The sequence below is a fragment of the Rattus norvegicus genome, chromosome 10, assembly GCF_021556685.1.
Source record: "Rattus norvegicus strain SHRSP/BbbUtx chromosome 10, alternate assembly SHRSP_T2T, whole genome shotgun sequence".
In the NCBI taxonomy this organism is placed as follows: domain Eukaryota; kingdom Metazoa; phylum Chordata; class Mammalia; order Rodentia; family Muridae; genus Rattus; species Rattus norvegicus.
The window spans coordinates 60,751,695-60,769,256 of NC_141543.1; the positions used below are offsets into that span (position 1 = coordinate 60,751,695).

A 17,562-nucleotide genomic window follows, 5' to 3' on the forward strand; every position below is an offset into this window, starting at 1 on the left:
TTTTTGGTTCTTTTATTCGGAGCTGGGGACCGAACCCAGGGCCTTGAGCTTCCTAGGTAAGCGCTCTACCACTGAGATAAATCCCCAGCCCCTAAAACATTTTTTGAAATAAAAATAGAATTGCATCATTTCCCCCTTTCCTTTCCTTTCCTTTCCTTCCGTCCAACCCCTCCCATCTATTGTAGGGAGCGGTGCGACAGCTGTATGATAATGAGGTGAATCTGGCGCCCTCCTAACAACAGTACTGAGCATGCGTGGAGTTTTGCACCTGACGTCAGTTTGGCTGGGGCGGTACTATGCTAAATGGGAGTTCATGCCTCGCCAATCTCTGGAGGACAAGTAGCTGGGATGGCAGTGGGGTGACTCGTGCCCCACCAATCCCTGAAAGAAGATTAGCATACTGTTGTGTATATAAGCCGAGCGGCTTTGCCGCTCGGCGCGGTAACACTTAAAGCTGTAACACTTGGAGCTGTAACACTTGGAGCTGTAACACTTAGGGCTGGCTGCCGCCGCCTCCCTGTATCAACAAAGAAGGTCTCCTGCAGTAAAGGCTGTTGAGAAGAATCCAACCGTGTTGCGTCTTCCTTGCCGGATGAGGTGGGCGCGACAAAGTGGTGGCCCGTACGGGGACGAGGACATCCTCGTGGATCTCAGAACTCTTCAGCTTCAGGAGGAGCGACGTCGGAAAAGTTCCCGGTAAGGGACCATAAAGTTCTCTGGAGGTGAGCAGAGACGATGGAAGCCTTGGGTTAGAGGCTAAAAGGTCTGCGGTCTGCAGCGATGTTGTTTCAAGTTGATCCTTTGTGGGCAGGTTTTATAATTTTGTTTCTTTTCGTCTTTGTGTTGTGTGTTTGCTTTCTTTTGAATTGCCACCGTCCCGGACGGGAGTGCACTTGCTTGGAGTAGCCAACAGGTGCCAGGCTACGGAGTTGGGTATAAACAAACAGGCCAGCTTGCTAAAAAACCGCTTGCAAATAAGTTCATTGAGTATGGGAAGCTCACATTCCAGCCCACTCCTGACAGCTCTCCAGGAGCCCCTTAATCGGCGTAAGCTCAAAGTTGAAAGGAAAATCCTGTCAAGTTTTCTTGATGAATGCGATCGTTGTGCTCCGTGGTTTATAGTGTCAGGATCTCTTACCTTGCGAGCATGGGACAAATTGGGAAGGGATCTAGATAAAGAAGCCACAGAGGGCAAGCTTAGACCCGGATCAAAGCCTCTTTGGCGAATAGTCCGTGCTTGTTTAGAGGATAAGCGATGTGAGGAAGTCGTTAGAACAGGTCAGAGAATCCTTGCAGAGCATCAAGAAAGTATGTCAGAGGGAGAAAAGGTCCCAAAGAAAGAAAGGAAAAGAAAAGGAGACAAAAGGAACAGAGAAAAGGCAGAGATAAAAAAAGGAGATAATCAGGACCAGGAAATAGATAAGATATATCCCTCCTTAAAAGCCTTGACTTTAGAAATGTCAGATGAGTCAGAGCTTAGTGAGGATGGTGAGGCTGACCTTGAGGAAGAGGCTGCTCAGTATGAGGGGGAGAGATGTGATCCGGACTGGCCACATGCTAACACCACGTGGCAAGGAGGCAGACAATTAGGCAAAAAGGTAGTTATACCAACCGCACCTCCGTACAACCCTCAACATAAAAGCATAGCGAGGCCTGCAAAAGGTACTTCCTTTTGCCCAGAGGTATGGAGAGAAATGGGATTAAGTTTCCCAGTATTTTTGGACGCCAATGGGCAACGATATCATGAACCCGTTGACTTTAAGACTATAAAGCAATTGGCAGAATCGGTTAGAACTTATGGGGTCAGTGCAGCTTTTGTTGTGGCTCAAGTTGAGGCTCTTGCTAGGTATTGCCTCACCCCTGGGGATTGGGGGAGTCTGGCCAAGGCCTGCCTCTCCTCAGGTCAATACTTGGATTGGAAATCTTATCTTTTTGAACATGCTAATGCTCAGGCCGCCATTAATCTGGCCTCAGGAGCAGACCCTCAGAGACATTGGGATGCTGACATGCTATTGGGTCTAGGGAGATTCGCTCTGGACCAGACCGGTTATCCAGAGCAAGTTTATAGCCAAATTAATGGAGTAGCCATCAAGGCATGGAAAGCACTGCCTAATAGGGGCGCAGTCTCCGGGAACCTTACCAAGGTTCTGCAAGGACCTACAGAGCCGTTTTCAGACTTTGTGGCCCGCATGGTAGAGGCCGCTACCAAGATCTTCGGAGACCCTGATGCAGCCATGCCGCTCATTAAACAGCTGGTATATGAGCAATGTACAAAAGAATGTAGGAATGCCATAACACCATACAAACATAAAGGTTTAGAGATTTGGATGAAAGTCTGCAGGGAACTGGGAGGACCATTGACTAATGCTGGTCTAGCGGCAGCTGTGGTACAATTAGGGAAAACCACTACCACGGATACCTGTTTCCAATGTGGCCGTAAAGGGCATTATCGAAAACAGTGCCCTGAAAGGAGTAAGGGGAAAATTAGCAATAGATCCAAGCAGCCTGGACTATGTCCACGATGTAAGAAGGGAAACCATTGGGCAAATGAGTGTCGATCTGTGAAAGACTTGGATGGCCGACCCCTAGTGACAGGATATGGTGGTACACAGCCAAAAAACGGACAACGGGGCCCACGTCCCCAGGGCCCTCAAATATATGGGGCTCTGCAGGGCGACAGACAAGGACAGGACAATCAGAGGCCTTGGCCTTTCCTTCGCCACCCGAAGGACCGAGGAGAGCCGTTAAAGGCTCCACAGGACTGGACCTCCACTCCACCACCAGACTCGTACTGACCCCCCAAATGGGAGTGCAGCCTGTAGATACAGATTTTAGAGGACCCCTCCCTAAAGATACAGTTGGGCTTTTGTTGGGATGCTCCTCCTCTGCCCTGGACGGTTTGCAGATTGTGCCCGGAGTAATTGATCCTGATTATTTAGGTACAGTAAAAGTGCTGGTAGCCTCCCCCCAGGGTGTCACTGCCATTTCCCCTGGAGACAGAATCGCTCAAATGCTGCTTCTGCCCAGCTTACATAAGCGCTTTCCTGCTAAAAATAGGATTAGAAGGGATAGGGGCTTGGGATCTACAGGTTCCCGATTTGCCTTTATCTCATTAGAACTGAGTGATCGTCCAATGTTAACATTGACTGTGGAGGGACGTTCATTCCTTGGTCTATTGGATACTGGAGCAGATCGTAGTATTATCTCTGCTCATGACTGGCCACCCAGATGGCCTACACAAACATCGTCTCAGGCCCTACGTGGTTTAGGGTACGAAATGGCTCCTTTAATGAGCTCAAAAGAATTGACGTGGAGAGATACAGAAGGGAGATCAGGAAAGATCACTCCTTATGTTATAGACATTCCAGTAACGCTGTGGGGCAGAGATGTTTTGGTAGAGCTGGACATGAGACTGACAAATGATTACTCCCCACAAGTCCAGGATATGATGGCAAAAATGGGTTATGTGCCTAGAAAGGGTCTGGGAAAGAACTTACAAGGACGAGTTGACCCAGTACTGTCAGAACAAAAACATGACAGGACGGGTCTGGGTTTTTCCTAGGGGCCGTTGAGGGGGGAATACCCATTACATGGAAAACAGAGGAGCCTTTATGGGTTCCTCAATGGCCTCTATCCTCTGAAAAATTAATTGCTGCTGCCGAATTAGTATTCGAACAATTACAATTAGGACATATTCAACCATCCAGATCACCTTGGAATACGCCCATATTTGTTATTAAGAAAAAGTCAGGAAAATGGCGGTTATTACATGATCTAAGAGCTATTAATTCTCAAATACACATAATGGGTCCCATACAGAGAGGTATACCATTACTCTCCAGCATTCCTGCTGAATGGCCTATTATTATTATTGATATTAAAGATTGCTTTTTTTCTATCCCTCTTGCTCCACAAGATAGCGTGCGATTTACATTTACTTTGCCATCTATGAATAATGAGGAACCTGATAAGCGCTATCAGTGGGTGGTCTTACCTCAAGGTATGGCAAATAGTCCTACTATGTGTCAACTTTATGTAGGACAGGCCCTACGGCCTGTACGTGACCAATTCCCAAAATTAAGAATGATTCACTTCATGGATGATATCTTGCTTTCTGCTAAAGATCATGGCACCCTGGAAGTAGCTTATGCGAAAGTGGTTAAGGCGCTTGAAAGCAACCAATTGTGCATAGCACCTGAAAAAGTCCAAATGGGCCAAATGGGAGAATACTTAGGAACAAAAATCACTCCTCATAGTATTTCTCCTCAAAAAATTGAATTACGAAAAGACCATTTAAAAACATTAAATGACTTTCAAAAATTACTAGGAAGCATAAATTGGATTCGACCCTATATTAAAATGCCCAAAGTAGATTTACAACCACTTTATGAGATCCTGAAAGGGGATTCTCAGCTTACTTCACCCCATGTTTTAACCAAGGAAGCACGATTATCCTTGAGGAAAGTAGAAGAAAGACTAGAAAAGACAATACTAAAAAGGTATAAGGAAGAGGAAGATCTGCTATTGTGTATACTGAGAACTTTTCGTCAACCTACAGGAGTATTATGGCAACAAGGTCCACTTCTTTGGATTTATCCCCACATTTCTCCTAATAAAACCCTTGAATATTACCCTTCTGCTGTTGCACAGCTAGCTATATTAGGCGTTAAATCTTGCATTCAGCATTTTGGTATTTCACCAAAGAAAATTATTATACCATATACAACTGCTCAGGTAGAAACATTGTGTGCATTGATAGATGATTGGGCCATATTGCACTGTAGTTTTGATGGAGAGTTTGACAATCATTATCCTAAGGATCCGCTGCTACAATTTTTTACTGAACATCCAGTGATCTTTCCAAAGGTCACTGCCTCAGAGCCTTTGTCTGGAGCGTTAGATATTTATACAGATGGCTCCAAAACAGGTGTAGGTGCCTATATGGTTGATTCTCAAGAACCAATATTAATTCAATATAGTCCAGGTACCCCCCAAATTACAGAATGTAAAATTGTATTAGAAGTTTTCAAAAGATTTCATGATTCTTTTAATTTAATTTCTGACTCTGCTTATGTGGTTAATGCGGTGCGCTCACTTAAAATTGCAGGGCCAATTCGGTCGACTAGTACTGTATGTCAAATTCTTTTAGAATTACAAAATTTGATTTGGGCCAGAAAAAATAAATTTTTCATACAACATATTCGAGCCCATACTAATTTGCCTGGTCCCATGACCAGTAATAACGCCCTGGTGGATGCTAGTACTCGTAGAGAGTTTATTTTTCATGCTGCTCCGGTTGACCTCGCTAGAGAATTTCATCAAAAGTTTCATGTACCTGCCTTTACTCTTCAACAAAAATTTAAAATCTCTAGAGCTGCAGCTCGTGATGTGGTGTTAAGTTGCCAGAATTGTGTTCAATTTCACCACCCTCCTCATGTAGGGATTAACCCTCGTGGTCTGATCCCGCTAAAACTTTGGCAGATGGATGTCACACACATATCTCAATTTGGAAATTTAAAATATGCTCATGTTTCTGTTGATACATGTTCTGATATTATACATGCTACTCTGATGACTGGTGAAAAGGCTCGTAATGCCATTAGCCATTGCTTAGAGGCATGGGCAGCCTGGGGGAAGCCTGATAGTCTCAAGACGGACAACGGGCCTGCCTACACTACAAAGTCCTTTCAGACATTTTGCCAGACAATGCAGGTCAAACGTACTACAGGATTGCCATACAATCCCCAAGGTCAAGGAATTGTGGAAAGAGTACATCGTACCTTAAAAGAGCTTATAAAAAAACAAAAAGAGGGAATTGCCAGCAGCCGAACACCAAAAGAACAACTTTCTTTAGCTCTTTTTACTCTAAATTTCTTAGTTTTGGATGCGCATGGCCGCTGTGCTGCGGATCGCCATGCTGCTACTACACCTATAACTAATGCAGAAGTAAAGTGGAAGGATGTCTTAACTGATGAATGGCATGGCCCAGATTCCGTGATTTCGAGATCTAGGGGAGTGATTTGTGTTTTTCCGCAGAATCAAGAAAATCCAATTTGGGTACCTGAGCGCTTGACTCGAAAATTGCCTTCTGCTCTTTCTGAAGATGAGACTACGAACCCTACTATTGCTACTGGGAATGATAATACAGGTTAATTCGATCACCCTGTGGGCTATTGCCAGATCCTGGCCAGTACCCATGCCAGTCCATAGCAATTCTACTGTTTTACCAACCTTTTTCTCTACCTCCTGTTTGCGTGATGTTCCCTGTATAGTGCCAACTGGAGAAATGCCCCAACGGTATGCCACCACTAACGTTTCTCTGTTGCATACCTTATGTTTTACCATTAAAGACTCTTCCCTGCCCTGTATTTGGTTACGTAGAGCCACGTTAGCTAATTGGTTGAATCCTATAAGTGACAGCACAATGAACACCGGGATCATCCTGGCTGCCTTGAGTCAAATTGCCCAGGGAGTCTCTTCACCCAGCGAGGACATGTCAGTCGATAGTTCTGCTGATCTGAACATTACAACACTAATTGTGATGCATAATTGTAGTGTTCCATCACGCCCAGGGCAAGGTAACTATGCACAGAATAGCTCTACCCGTCGTAGAGTCTTACCCGCTTGCCCCCCGAATCAAGAGTTTCCACCTAATTTTACCCCATGTCAGAGTCCATTCCATAGAACAAAACAATTCCTACCGGGATTTGAATTTTCCCCTCCTCTTGGCCATGTACAGTATGACTGGGGGGAGAATAAGACTGGCAAGCATAATCTCTGGCCTTGGTTTCAATGGGTGCTGTCCAATGAGCAAGGGGCATATACATCCCTGACCCCTTTTGCTAGGTTGATGGGTGAGAACTTCACGCTGTATAATGTTTCGGCTACAAGAAAAAAGGATACCAGGTTGACCAATATTCAATATAATAACCTCTTGGAACATAATACTGCCACTAGTACTTCAGTATGTGTTAGATCACCCTTTTTCTTTCTGATAAGCTCTAATGTCAGCAATGGTGTTTTAAATTGTAATAGCTCTGATGTAGTCTGCTATTTAGCTGAATGCTGGGATGGCACTAATGACACCGTAGTGATGGTCAAGATTCCCTCCTTTGTGCCAATCCCAATAGAGGCAAACCCAGATAGTTTTCCTATTCTTAATTTGCTGAGAACCAAAAGAGATTTTGGAATTACGGCAGCCATAATTTCAGCCATCGTGCTGTCTGCTGCCGCAGCTACCACAGCTACAATTGCTATGACCAATCAAATACAGACGGCTGAGACTGTCAATCAGATTGTAGAAAGAACTGCAATGGCGCTAGAGATACAAGAAGAATTTAATACTCATTTGGCATCTGGCCTTCTATTAGCCAATCAAAGGATAGATTTAGTTCAAGAACAAATTGAAGCACTGTATCATATGACACAGCTGTCTTGCGTTTCCTCCCTAAGAGGTTTATGCATTACTCCTTTGCAAGCCAACTTTTCTCAGCATTCTCAACAGAGCAAAGAAATCTCAAATTATCTGAAAGGAAACTGGTCCATGAAAGCAGAGCAACTATCCAGACAATTGCTGATGCAGATTGCTGTCCTCAACAGCACTAGGCTGGACCCCATCACAATTGAAGACTTTACCTCATGGATTACCAATGCTTTCTCCTTTTTTAAGGAGTGGGCGGGCATGTTTGCCTGGGGAGCTATTGTCCTCCTGGGATGCGGAGTATGTCTCTGGCTTATTGGCCGTTTAAAAAGAGAACATGCCAGACACAAAGCGGTTGTTTACCAGGCTATGACCGCCATTGACAATGGTGCTTCTCCCAATGTATGGCTGGCCTCTTTGAAAGATTAAGAGTTCGCCCTAGATCATTTTTGTCACAGTCATGTGGGGTCATTGTATCCAGGGACGGGCAACTTTCCTCGAGCTCGGACCAACCTAAGACACGGGGCCCGGTGGCGATAGGGTGACCCAACGACGGGTAAGGCCAAGTTATCGTCAGGAACGACCTAAGACAGGAGCAATGACAAGATTGACGTGACACCCAGATCTAGACCAGTCATTTTATTAAACAAAAAAGGGGGAGATGTAGGGAGCGGTGCGACAGCTGTATGATAATGAGGTGAATCTGGCGCCCTCCTAACAACAGTACTGAGCATGCGTGGAGTTTTGCACCTGACGTCAGTTTGGCTGGGGCGGTACTATGCTAAATGGGAGTTCATGCCTCGCCAATCTCTGGAGGACAAGTAGCTGGGATGGCAGTGGGGTGACTCGTGCCCCACCAATCCCTGAAAGAAGATTAGCATACTGTTGTGTATATAAGCCGAGCGGCTTTGCCGCTCGGCGCGGTAACACTTAAAGCTGTAACACTTGGAGCTGTAACACTTGGAGCTGTAACACTTAGGGCTGGCTGCCGCCGCCTCCCTGTATCAACAAAGAAGGTCTCCTGCAGTAAAGGCTGTTGAGAAGAATCCAACCGTGTTGCGTCTTCCTTGCCGGATGAGGTGGGCGCGACAAAGTGGTGGCCCGTACGGGGACGAGGACATCCTCGTGGATCTCAGAACTCTTCAGCTTCAGGAGGAGCGACGTCGGAAAAGTTCCCGGTAAGGGACCATAAAGTTCTCTGGAGGTGAGCAGAGACGATGGAAGCCTTGGGTTAGAGGCTAAAAGGTCTGCGGTCTGCAGCGATGTTGTTTCAAGTTGATCCTTTGTGGGCAGGTTTTATAATTTTGTTTCTTTTCGTCTTTGTGTTGTGTGTTTGCTTTCTTTTGAATTGCCACCGTCCCGGACGGGAGTGCACTTGCTTGGAGTAGCCAACAGGTGCCAGGCTACGGAGTTGGGTATAAACAAACAGGCCAGCTTGCTAAAAAACCGCTTGCAAATAAGTTCATTGAGTATGGGAAGCTCACATTCCAGCCCACTCCTGACAGCTCTCCAGGAGCCCCTTAATCGGCGTAAGCTCAAAGTTGAAAGGAAAATCCTGTCAAGTTTTCTTGATGAATGCGATCGTTGTGCTCCGTGGTTTATAGTGTCAGGATCTCTTACCTTGCGAGCATGGGACAAATTGGGAAGGGATCTAGATAAAGAAGCCACAGAGGGCAAGCTTAGACCCGGATCAAAGCCTCTTTGGCGAATAGTCCGTGCTTGTTTAGAGGATAAGCGATGTGAGGAAGTCGTTAGAACAGGTCAGAGAATCCTTGCAGAGCATCAAGAAAGTATGTCAGAGGGAGAAAAGGTCCCAAAGAAAGAAAGGAAAAGAAAAGGAGACAAAAGGAACAGAGAAAAGGCAGAGATAAAAAAAGGAGATAATCAGGACCAGGAAATAGATAAGATATATCCCTCCTTAAAAGCCTTGACTTTAGAAATGTCAGATGAGTCAGAGCTTAGTGAGGATGGTGAGGCTGACCTTGAGGAAGAGGCTGCTCAGTATGAGGGGGAGAGATGTGATCCGGACTGGCCACATGCTAACACCACGTGGCAAGGAGGCAGACAATTAGGCAAAAAGGTAGTTATACCAACCGCACCTCCGTACAACCCTCAACATAAAAGCATAGCGAGGCCTGCAAAAGGTACTTCCTTTTGCCCAGAGGTATGGAGAGAAATGGGATTAAGTTTCCCAGTATTTTTGGACGCCAATGGGCAACGATATCATGAACCCGTTGACTTTAAGACTATAAAGCAATTGGCAGAATCGGTTAGAACTTATGGGGTCAGTGCAGCTTTTGTTGTGGCTCAAGTTGAGGCTCTTGCTAGGTATTGCCTCACCCCTGGGGATTGGGGGAGTCTGGCCAAGGCCTGCCTCTCCTCAGGTCAATACTTGGATTGGAAATCTTATCTTTTTGAACATGCTAATGCTCAGGCCGCCATTAATCTGGCCTCAGGAGCAGACCCTCAGAGACATTGGGATGCTGACATGCTATTGGGTCTAGGGAGATTCGCTCTGGACCAGACCGGTTATCCAGAGCAAGTTTATAGCCAAATTAATGGAGTAGCCATCAAGGCATGGAAAGCACTGCCTAATAGGGGCGCAGTCTCCGGGAACCTTACCAAGGTTCTGCAAGGACCTACAGAGCCGTTTTCAGACTTTGTGGCCCGCATGGTAGAGGCCGCTACCAAGATCTTCGGAGACCCTGATGCAGCCATGCCGCTCATTAAACAGCTGGTATATGAGCAATGTACAAAAGAATGTAGGAATGCCATAACACCATACAAACATAAAGGTTTAGAGATTTGGATGAAAGTCTGCAGGGAACTGGGAGGACCATTGACTAATGCTGGTCTAGCGGCAGCTGTGGTACAATTAGGGAAAACCACTACCACGGATACCTGTTTCCAATGTGGCCGTAAAGGGCATTATCGAAAACAGTGCCCTGAAAGGAGTAAGGGGAAAATTAGCAATAGATCCAAGCAGCCTGGACTATGTCCACGATGTAAGAAGGGAAACCATTGGGCAAATGAGTGTCGATCTGTGAAAGACTTGGATGGCCGACCCCTAGTGACAGGATATGGTGGTACACAGCCAAAAAACGGACAACGGGGCCCACGTCCCCAGGGCCCTCAAATATATGGGGCTCTGCAGGGCGACAGACAAGGACAGGACAATCAGAGGCCTTGGCCTTTCCTTCGCCACCCGAAGGACCGAGGAGAGCCGTTAAAGGCTCCACAGGACTGGACCTCCACTCCACCACCAGACTCGTACTGACCCCCCAAATGGGAGTGCAGCCTGTAGATACAGATTTTAGAGGACCCCTCCCTAAAGATACAGTTGGGCTTTTGTTGGGATGCTCCTCCTCTGCCCTGGACGGTTTGCAGATTGTGCCCGGAGTAATTGATCCTGATTATTTAGGTACAGTAAAAGTGCTGGTAGCCTCCCCCCAGGGTGTCACTGCCATTTCCCCTGGAGACAGAATCGCTCAAATGCTGCTTCTGCCCAGCTTACATAAGCGCTTTCCTGCTAAAAATAGGATTAGAAGGGATAGGGGCTTGGGATCTACAGGTTCCCGATTTGCCTTTATCTCATTAGAACTGAGTGATCGTCCAATGTTAACATTGACTGTGGAGGGACGTTCATTCCTTGGTCTATTGGATACTGGAGCAGATCGTAGTATTATCTCTGCTCATGACTGGCCACCCAGATGGCCTACACAAACATCGTCTCAGGCCCTACGTGGTTTAGGGTACGAAATGGCTCCTTTAATGAGCTCAAAAGAATTGACGTGGAGAGATACAGAAGGGAGATCAGGAAAGATCACTCCTTATGTTATAGACATTCCAGTAACGCTGTGGGGCAGAGATGTTTTGGTAGAGCTGGACATGAGACTGACAAATGATTACTCCCCACAAGTCCAGGATATGATGGCAAAAATGGGTTATGTGCCTAGAAAGGGTCTGGGAAAGAACTTACAAGGACGAGTTGACCCAGTACTGTCAGAACAAAAACATGACAGGACGGGTCTGGGTTTTTCCTAGGGGCCGTTGAGGGGGGAATACCCATTACATGGAAAACAGAGGAGCCTTTATGGGTTCCTCAATGGCCTCTATCCTCTGAAAAATTAATTGCTGCTGCCGAATTAGTATTCGAACAATTACAATTAGGACATATTCAACCATCCAGATCACCTTGGAATACGCCCATATTTGTTATTAAGAAAAAGTCAGGAAAATGGCGGTTATTACATGATCTAAGAGCTATTAATTCTCAAATACACATAATGGGTCCCATACAGAGAGGTATACCATTACTCTCCAGCATTCCTGCTGAATGGCCTATTATTATTATTGATATTAAAGATTGCTTTTTTTCTATCCCTCTTGCTCCACAAGATAGCGTGCGATTTACATTTACTTTGCCATCTATGAATAATGAGGAACCTGATAAGCGCTATCAGTGGGTGGTCTTACCTCAAGGTATGGCAAATAGTCCTACTATGTGTCAACTTTATGTAGGACAGGCCCTACGGCCTGTACGTGACCAATTCCCAAAATTAAGAATGATTCATTTCATGGATGATATCTTGCTTTCTGCTAAAGATCATGGCACCCTGGAAGTAGCTTATGCGAAAGTGGTTAAGGCGCTTGAAAGCAACCAATTGTGCATAGCACCTGAAAAGGTCCAAATGGGCCAAATGGGAGAATACTTAGGAACAAAAATCACTCCTCATAGTATTTCTCCTCAAAAAATTGAATTACGAAAAGACCATTTAAAAACATTAAATGACTTTCAAAAATTACTAGGAAGCATAAATTGGATTCGACCCTATATTAAAATGCCCAAAGTAGATTTACAACCACTTTATGAGATCCTGAAAGGGGATTCTCAGCTTACTTCACCCCATGTTTTAACCAAGGAAGCACGATTATCCTTGAGGAAAGTAGAAGAAAGACTAGAAAAGACAATACTAAAAAGGTATAAGGAAGAGGAAGATCTGCTATTGTGTATACTGAGAACTTTTCGTCAACCTACAGGAGTATTATGGCAACAAGGTCCACTTCTTTGGATTTATCCCCACATTTCTCCTAATAAAACCCTTGAATATTACCCTTCTGCTGTTGCACAGCTAGCTATATTAGGCGTTAAATCTTGCATTCAGCATTTTGGTATTTCACCAAAGAAAATTATTATACCATATACAACTGCTCAGGTAGAAACATTGTGTGCATTGATAGATGATTGGGCCATATTGCACTGTAGTTTTGATGGAGAGTTTGACAATCATTATCCTAAGGATCCGCTGCTACAATTTTTTACTGAACATCCAGTGATCTTTCCAAAGGTCACTGCCTCAGAGCCTTTGTCTGGAGCGTTAGATATTTATACAGATGGCTCCAAAACAGGTGTAGGTGCCTATATGGTTGATTCTCAAGAACCAATATTAATTCAATATAGTCCAGGTACCCCCCAAATTACAGAATGTAAAATTGTATTAGAAGTTTTCAAAAGATTTCATGATTCTTTTAATTTAATTTCTGACTCTGCTTATGTGGTTAATGCGGTGCGCTCACTTAAAATTGCAGGGCCAATTCGGTCGACTAGTACTGTATGTCAAATTCTTTTAGAATTACAAAATTTGATTTGGGCCAGAAAAAATAAATTTTTCATACAACATATTCGAGCCCATACTAATTTGCCTGGTCCCATGACCAGTAATAACGCCCTGGTGGATGCTAGTACTCGTAGAGAGTTTATTTTTCATGCTGCTCCGGTTGACCTCGCTAGAGAATTTCATCAAAAGTTTCATGTACCTGCCTTTACTCTTCAACAAAAATTTAAAATCTCTAGAGCTGCAGCTCGTGATGTGGTGTTAAGTTGCCAGAATTGTGTTCAATTTCACCACCCTCCTCATGTAGGGATTAACCCTCGTGGTCTGATCCCGCTAAAACTTTGGCAGATGGATGTCACACACATATCTCAATTTGGAAATTTAAAATATGCTCATGTTTCTGTTGATACATGTTCTGATATTATACATGCTACTCTGATGACTGGTGAAAAGGCTCGTAATGCCATTAGCCATTGCTTAGAGGCATGGGCAGCCTGGGGGAAGCCTGATAGTCTCAAGACGGACAACGGGCCTGCCTACACTACAAAGTCCTTTCAGACATTTTGCCAGACAATGCAGGTCAAACGTACTACAGGATTGCCATACAATCCCCAAGGTCAAGGAATTGTGGAAAGAGTACATCGTACCTTAAAAGAGCTTATAAAAAAACAAAAAGAGGGAATTGCCAGCAGCCGAACACCAAAAGAACAACTTTCTTTAGCTCTTTTTACTCTAAATTTCTTAGTTTTGGATGCGCATGGCCGCTGTGCTGCGGATCGCCATGCTGCTACTACACCTATAACTAATGCAGAAGTAAAGTGGAAGGATGTCTTAACTGATGAATGGCATGGCCCAGATTCCGTGATTTCGAGATCTAGGGGAGTGATTTGTGTTTTTCCGCAGAATCAAGAAAATCCAATTTGGGTACCTGAGCGCTTGACTCGAAAATTGCCTTCTGCTCTTCCTGAAGATGAGACTACGAACCCTACTATTGCTACTGGGAATGATAATACAGGTTAATTCGATCACCCTGTGGGCTATTGCCAGATCCTGGCCAGTACCCATGCCAGTCCATAGCAATTCTACTGTTTTACCAACCTTTTTCTCTACCTCCTGTTTGCGTGATGTTCCCTGTATAGTGCCAACTGGAGAAATGCCCCAACGGTATGCCACCACTAACGTTTCTCTGTTGCATACCTTATGTTTTACCATTAAAGACTCTTCCCTGCCCTGTATTTGGTTACGTAGAGCCACGTTAGCTAATTGGTTGAATCCTATAAGTGACAGCACAATGAACACCGGGATCATCCTGGCTGCCTTGAGTCAAATTGCCCAGGGAGTCTCTTCACCCAGCGAGGACATGTCAGTCGATAGTTCTGCTGATCTGAACATTACAACACTAATTGTGATGCATAATTGTAGTGTTCCATCACGCCCAGGGCAAGGTAACTATGCACAGAATAGCTCTACCCGTCGTAGAGTCTTACCCGCTTGCCCCCCGAATCAAGAGTTTCCACCTAATTTTACCCCATGTCAGAGTCCATTCCATAGAACAAAACAATTCCTACCGGGATTTGAATTTTCCCCTCCTCTTGGCCATGTACAGTATGACTGGGGGGAGAATAAGACTGGCAAGCATAATCTCTGGCCTTGGTTTCAATGGGTGCTGTCCAATGAGCAAGGGGCATATACATCCCTGACCCCTTTTGCTAGGTTGATGGGTGAGAACTTCACGCTGTATAATGTTTCGGCTACAAGAAAAAAGGATACCAGGTTGACCAATATTCAATATAATAACCTCTTGGAACATAATACTGCCACTAGTACTTCAGTATGTGTTAGATCACCCTTTTTCTTTCTGATAAGCTCTAATGTCAGCAATGGTGTTTTAAATTGTAATAGCTCTGATGTAGTCTGCTATTTAGCTGAATGCTGGGATGGCACTAATGACACCGTAGTGATGGTCAAGATTCCCTCCTTTGTGCCAATCCCAATAGAGGCAAACCCAGATAGTTTTCCTATTCTTAATTTGCTGAGAACCAAAAGAGATTTTGGAATTACGGCAGCCATAATTTCAGCCATCGTGCTGTCTGCTGCCGCAGCTACCACAGCTACAATTGCTATGACCAATCAAATACAGACGGCTGAGACTGTCAATCAGATTGTAGAAAGAACTGCAATGGCGCTAGAGATACAAGAAGAATTTAATACTCATTTGGCATCTGGCCTTCTATTAGCCAATCAAAGGATAGATTTAGTTCAAGAACAAATTGAAGCACTGTATCATATGACACAGCTGTCTTGCGTTTCCTCCCTAAGAGGTTTATGCATTACTCCTTTGCAAGCCAACTTTTCTCAGCATTCTCAACAGAGCAAAGAAATCTCAAATTATCTGAAAGGAAACTGGTCCATGAAAGCAGAGCAACTATCCAGACAATTGCTGATGCAGATTGCTGTCCTCAACAGCACTAGGCTGGACCCCATCACAATTGAAGACTTTACCTCATGGATTACCAATGCTTTCTCCTTTTTTAAGGAGTGGGCGGGCATGTTTGCCTGGGGAGCTATTGTCCTCCTGGGATGCGGAGTATGTCTCTGGCTTATTGGCCGTTTAAAAAGAGAACATGCCAGACACAAAGCGGTTGTTTACCAGGCTATGACCGCCATTGACAATGGTGCTTCTCCCAATGTATGGCTGGCCTCTTTGAAAGATTAAGAGTTCGCCCTAGATCATTTTTGTCACAGTCATGTGGGGTCATTGTATCCAGGGACGGGCAACTTTCCTCGAGCTCGGACCAACCTAAGACACGGGGCCCGGTGGCGATAGGGTGACCCAACGACGGGTAAGGCCAAGTTATCGTCAGGAACGACCTAAGACAGGAGCAATGACAAGATTGACGTGACACCCAGATCTAGACCAGTCATTTTATTAAACAAAAAAGGGGGAGATGTAGGGAGCGGTGCGACAGCTGTATGATAATGAGGTGAATCTGGCGCCCTCCTAACAACAGTACTGAGCATGCGTGGAGTTTTGCACCTGACGTCAGTTTGGCTGGGGCGGTACTATGCTAAATGGGAGTTCATGCCTCGCCAATCTCTGGAGGACAAGTAGCTGGGATGGCAGTGGGGTGACTCGTGCCCCACCAATCCCTGAAAGAAGATTAGCATACTGTTGTGTATATAAGCCGAGCGGCTTTGCCGCTCGGCGCGGTAACACTTAAAGCTGTAACACTTGGAGCTGTAACACTTGGAGCTGTAACACTTAGGGCTGGCTGCCGCCGCCTCCCTGTATCAACAAAGAAGGTCTCCTGCAGTAAAGGCTGTTGAGAAGAATCCAACCGTGTTGCGTCTTCCTTGCCGGATGAGGTGGGCGCGACAATCTATCTCCCCCAGCCTGTCTCAAATTTATGGCCTGTTTCTTTAAGGAGAGAGAGAGAGAGAGAGAGAGAGAGAGAGAGAGAGAGAGAGAGAGAGAGAGAGAGAGAGAGAGAGAGAGGAGAGAATGTATGTATGTATGTATGTATGTATGTATGTATGTATGTATGTTATGTATTTCTAAATATAGAAACATTACCTGTTCAGTCCAGGTTGAGTTCATTTCTGGATATTGGATTGCCTTTTGGAGTCTGGGAAATTGGAGTTTCCTCTGGACATGAAATACCACCCTTTTGTGTTAAAGGCTACAAAGTACCTAACAGAGGGAACATACTTAACAAGAACCTAGGCAACATTGTACTAAGTGGAAACACTGAAAGCTTTTCCTCTGTATCAGGAACCAGACAAGAATGCTTATGTTCTCCATGATTAATCAGTATAGCACTTGACCTTTCTGATACGTTATTTCCCATGACAAAATTATCCAAGTCAAGACAAATCAAGTCAAAGTATATAAAAGCAGGTTTATTGAGAAGCAGCTCTTGGGGGTTCATTGGTCCCAAGGAAGGAGCCCAGGGAAGTCGTCACCGGGAAAGAGACAGAGGGGAGGGGGAAGAGAAAGAAAGAGCATGCGCATGCAGGGAGAGAGAAAATGCAGAGAGAGGGAGAGAAAGGAGATAGCAAAATGTCTGGATTATATAGGGAAGAACTTCTGGGGGAAGGGGAAGCCCAGATTCTGGGCTGGAAAGTTCAGCATAGAAGGCATGGGTATGCCAGCTATGCCCTGTAACAGGTAGGAACGGAGGGATGTGGGAGAACCTGTAGGGCAGCTCCACTTTGGTACGATATGTACTTCAGCCACTTTCTCCAGGTCTGGTACAATGGTGATGGAAATAAACATGAGGTAGAAACAGTAAGAAAGGAAGCCAACTTGTTCCTGTTTTTAGGCGATGTGATCTTATATTTAAAAGCCCCTAAAAATTCCATCTTGAAACCCTTTGTCTGGTGACTCTCAGCAGAATTATAGGATCCCAACCTGACACCTGAAACTGGCATATTCTCAGCGCACTAATCGTGAGCATGTCTAGAAAGAAGTCAGGAAATAGTCCCATTCACCATAGCTTATACAAGACCCTGGGAGTCCATCTGAGA

The 17,562-nt window shown here is 45.0% G+C and overlaps 1 long non-coding RNA gene across 1 annotated transcript; it reads left to right on the plus strand.

Annotated features, from left to right (window-relative positions):
* The first annotated feature begins 438 nt into the window (after positions 1-438).
* LOC148002938 (uncharacterized) lies at positions 439-8,466 on the plus strand. Its single transcript, XR_015631765.1, has 2 exons — positions 439-696; positions 6,037-8,466. It is a non-coding gene; the product is annotated as an uncharacterized LOC148002938 (long non-coding RNA).
* The last annotated feature ends 9,096 nt before the right edge of the window (positions 8,467-17,562 follow it).